Source organism: Nematolebias whitei, chromosome 16, assembly GCF_014905685.2.
Source record: "Nematolebias whitei isolate Nwh7 chromosome 16, NemWhi1, whole genome shotgun sequence".
Classification (NCBI taxonomy): Eukaryota; Metazoa; Chordata; class Actinopteri; order Cyprinodontiformes; family Rivulidae; genus Nematolebias; species Nematolebias whitei.
This window is the reverse complement of record NC_056513.1, coordinates 22,979,311-22,983,507: the sequence shown is the minus strand read 5'-3', so window position 1 is coordinate 22,983,507 and position 4,197 is coordinate 22,979,311. Positions and strand designations below refer to the sequence as shown.

At 39.2% G+C, this 4,197-nt stretch overlaps 1 protein-coding gene across 1 annotated transcript in view; it reads right to left on the bottom strand.

Moving 5' to 3' along the window:
• LOC119422957 (homeobox protein unc-4 homolog) overlaps positions 1 to 4,197 on the bottom strand; it is a 10,996-nt gene that overhangs the window by 5,249 nt on the left and 1,550 nt on the right. The window lies entirely within an intron of this gene.

Here is a 4,197-nt window from a genome sequence, read left to right as displayed (position 1 = left end):
GAGAGAAACATGAAGAGAAATTTGCCTTTCAGGGAATATTCAATATGTGGGCTGGTAGTGCTATGGCTATAGATAAATAATAAAAAAAAAATAATAAAAACATCAATCCACTACACCCACACTAACAGCCCCCATATTGAATATTCCCTGAAAGGCAAATTTCTCTTCATGTTTCTCTCCCAGTTTGTATCAGCAACACCGGGTCTCCTCCTACATCTCCCCTCCTCTTTCTCCTCCTCCTCCTCCTCCTCCTTCTCCTCCTTCCTCGGTGTCCTCCGAGCGGCACACCGCCGTCATGGTGGACTCTCCGGGCGCTGCCGTGAAGAAAACCTTCGCGGTGCCGGAGATCAAACCGCTGGACCGGTACGACTTCAACCGGGCCCGGATCTGCGCCAGCATCCGGTGGCTGCTGTCCGCATCGTACGGCTCTGCAGGTACACACGCGCGCGCACGCATGCAAACAAACAAACAAATCCACATCAGCACCACGGTTGGGTGGGGCGCAGTCATTTATGTTTCTACATGTGGATCCCAGATTTGTGCACTTGTCTTGTTTTTGCAGCAAACCTCCAGCATCCTCCTCCTCCATCCCTGTTTTCCCTAACAATAAACGATGCTCCTTCCCTCCTCCTCCCCATCTGTGCAGCTCAGCACCATGTAACTGAAGATGGTGGGCTGTTCCAGGCAATCATTTGACGTGCATTTGAATTTGTCAGCAGGAATGTCCTCAGCGGTGCAGGATGGGAGCTGTGAGGCTGCAGCGCAACAAAGCCTTTTGTCAGAGCTGCATCACATCGTGGACCTCAGCAGACAGGGAGAAGAGAAAGGCTTTTAAATGAACGCACCCTTCTTCAAAACACTTAAACCGCTTATTATTGTTGGCTGTATATGGGTTATCCACATGATATTTGTGTCAGTGTTACGCTGCACGCTCTGCTTTAGCTCGTGCTTGTGTGGTGAAGGTGACACATAGCATTTTGCCTCAGATGTCATGAAAATTATAGATGAATGTGTGAATGTTTATGAAGCATCCATTTTTCTTCCCTATATGTTTTTCAGCATCTTTCTCATTCCTTAATTTTTGTGCTATTTCAACAAATCACGTGTACCAAAACATTCAGCTCGTTCAGGAGAAGGGTGCTAGTTTGGTGTTGGTGCAGTTTTTGCTTTTTTGAAATATTTAGCCTTTTCTGCCACATTTCCTCTCATAGAAAATGAATTGAGCTCATTTTACATCCTTCAAAACCTTTAGATCTGTTTACAACCTTTTACTGCTCCTTTCACATTTCTCAGCGTCTTTCAGCTTCCTTGTGCACATTTAAGCAGTTTTTCGACTACTTTCAGCTAATTTCAGCTGTTTTTTGCAGCTGTTTTGTGACGCTTTTATTCTTTCTGCTTACTGCAACATTTTTGTGCTTCTTCTAATGTCTTTCAGCTAATTACAGCTTGTTATGCTCCTTTCAGCTTATTTATGCAAGTTTCAGCATTTTCTGCTATTTCAACTACTATTTAGCTGTTTTATGCTAATTTTAGCTTTTCTGGCTAATTCCACATTTGTTGCACTCATTTTAACTTTTTTTTCAGTCTAATTCAGAAAAAAGTGCTCTCTCCACTTCCTTCTGGTTATTTAAGCTTCTTTATGTTATTTTAGCTACTTTTCAGCTGTTTTTGTGTGTGCTAATTTCAGCTTTTCCAGGTAATTTCCACTTTTTTTGTGCTCATTTCTGCTTCTTTTAGCCTAATTGGCCGAATGTGTTCTTTCTGCTTTCTTCTGCTCATTTCAGCTCGTTCCAACATTTTTAAGCTAATGTTAGCTGTTTTCAGATCAATTTAATTTTTTCATGTTAATTTACTCAACTTTCAGCCTATTTAACTTCTTTATGCTAATTTGAGTTTTTTTATGCCCCTTTCAGCCTTTTTTTCTGCTAGCTTCAGCCTTTTTTGCTTTTTTCAACTACCATTTAGCTCTTTTGATGCTAATTTGAGCTTTTTCAGCTGATTCCACGATTTAAGTTCTGTTGCTTCCTTCAGGTAGTTTAAGCTTCTTTTTATATTTTTCAACTATTTTTTTGTTGTTGCTAATTTCAGCTTTTTTAAGCTAATTTCCTAATTTTTATGCTAATTTCTGCTTCTTTCATCCTAATTCAGCAATTATGCGTCCTTTCTGCTCTCTTCTGCTAATTTAGGCTTGGTCTTCCATTTCAGCTACATTTCAGAATTTTTTTAAATCTTTAGCTGTTTTTCAGCAAGTTCTTCTGGAATTAGCATCCACACTGCATTTTCTCGGGAAAGGCCATCGTTTTAGTTATATCCTAAATACAAACCCACTGTAATGGAAATGAAGATTGCAGTTAGATGATTTCATTCTGCTGAGGCGGCCCCATGCAGCTAGAGGCTCTGCTGACAGAAAGGTGAAGTCAGACGAGGACCTTTGGATTGTGGAACTGGGATGACATCATGCTTTTAATCTGGTGCTCAGATTTCACCTGGATCATCACCCAAACCCAGATTTATAGAATATATTCTGAGATCAAAACAGATATGTTAACTCGTCACTGTTCGTTACTGTGCTCAGCTGATATGTTTGATGTTGCCCCGACCATGGATTGTCCAGTCACCATCAGCTGTGTGTGTGTGTGTGTGTGTGTGTGTGTGTGTTTAGGTGCAGACGCTGCTGACTAACACAGTGATGTCACACTACATCTGATCATGCTACAACATGCCCTTATACAAATCATTTATTTTTTAAAGCAACGTTCTGTTTCTGTTCTGTTCAACGTTTTGTTCTTGTAAAGTTCTGTCCAGTCCGGAGGTCACAGGAGCTGACGGACGTTTTGTTGTCTGTCACTGGAAAATGTCTGCCGGGTGCCTCATACAAGTTTAATGAATCCCTTGAAGAAAACAAAACTCCAATAAAGGGTTAAATCAACTAGAAACATCTCAGATGCTGCTAAAGGCTGACTTCTGTCTTAATTATCAACCAGATGATTTTATATCACACGTGTCTGCGTGCCTGTTAACAAAATATCTCATGAACCACTTTACAGTTTTTATTGAATCTTTTCTGGAAATAATCATTAGGTGCTCCTCAACAACTGATTAACATTTGGAGCTAACCCAATTGAAATCAACCACTACAGACAACTGAGTTGAAAAAAATACAACAATGACTATAATTCTGTCAGTTTTACAGATATTCAGCTAAAATTAGGTATAATTGTAGCTGAGAGTCATTCACATTACTTTAATCACTACGAATTGTGAAAGAATTTTAGCGTTAGTTGTTGGAATTAAAGTTGTTTGTCTGTTAGCAAAATATCACACGAACCAGTGGATGGATTTCAACAAAACTTTTGTAACTTAATCACTGGGTGCACATCTAGAACTGATTAACTTTTGGTGACAGTCGTATTTAAGATGTGCGCCACAGCTAATCCATGTAAGCCAACACTAAATGGTTACAACTCAGCCAGTTTTACAGCTAATGAGCTAAGATGTTAGGTGGTTGTAGCAGCACGTTCTCTGAGCGTGACGCTGTATTGATATTTTTATTGCTTAACCAGAATGACTGTAACTGTGTCATTTCTCAACATTATACGATTTTTGAATTTCTGCATGAAAGGCGGTGGGTGATATGCGCGAGGCCTTTAAGTTTCTTAATGAAATTTATTTTTATTGTTGTTGCTGAAAATGTGCTTTCTTGGTCAGCACAAACACAAATCTGAAATTAGAACGTTTTTAACTAAGTGTTAAATGTTTTTTCTAGTGAAACGTGTTGAGATTTGACATGAGGTCCTGCAGAAGTCCAGATAATTACAAGTCCAGTTCAAAGAAACACTTCTAATAGATTATAAGAATAAAGATGGTCTGATGATTACCAAACAGTTTTCATCCATTCATTCAACCTTTATTTAGGCAGGTTGATCCCACTGAGCCTCAGGGACTCTTTTACAAGAGAGACCTGGATTTTAACAGAGCGATGACAACAAAAGACAACAATAATAAAGGATGCGTACAAATTTAGATTGTTTTAAACAAGTGGAATGAATGAAAGAGTGAAAAGAAAAATAATGTCACAATAAAAAGACGAACACATCTATTGTTTGTAAAAACGTGCATCTGCAGTTCCGTGCAGCTTTTTCAGCTCTAAACCTGGTTTTTAAGGCCTGAGAGAAAAAAAAAGAATGTTCTTCACAT